Genomic DNA, 389 nt, shown 5'->3' with positions numbered 1-389 from the left:
CGGGCACAATTATTTTGGAAAGGGGACATGCTCACGTCACATCTCTTGTCCGATATCAACATTCCCCGTTTTCAAGTTATGCTCGCGCGCAATTTTTTTTGACATTTCCATCAGTGGGGGCTGAAGCCTCTTGCCCCAATATCTATTTCCTGGTTTAATAATTTGGCGAGTGAGCGGAAATTTGAGCTTATGTATGTTGTGAAAAGTGTTAATTGTCACCAAAATATACGAGATAAGATATAACAATTGCATATTGGTAATTTTTAATTTTCGGGGAAAGAGAGGCTGCAACACCATCACGCATTAAGTGCAGGTGTTTTGAAATCAAATCAGACTCCCCAAAAAATTGTTAACCAAAACGCACGAATCCAGTTTCAAAAATCCAAAAA

The sequence above is a fragment of the Strongylocentrotus purpuratus genome, unplaced genomic scaffold (genome assembly GCF_000002235.5).
Source record: "Strongylocentrotus purpuratus isolate Spur 01 unplaced genomic scaffold, Spur_5.0 spur5_scaffold_2, whole genome shotgun sequence".
NCBI classification, from domain to species: domain Eukaryota; kingdom Metazoa; phylum Echinodermata; class Echinoidea; order Camarodonta; family Strongylocentrotidae; genus Strongylocentrotus; species Strongylocentrotus purpuratus.
This window is presented reverse-complemented; position numbering follows the sequence as displayed.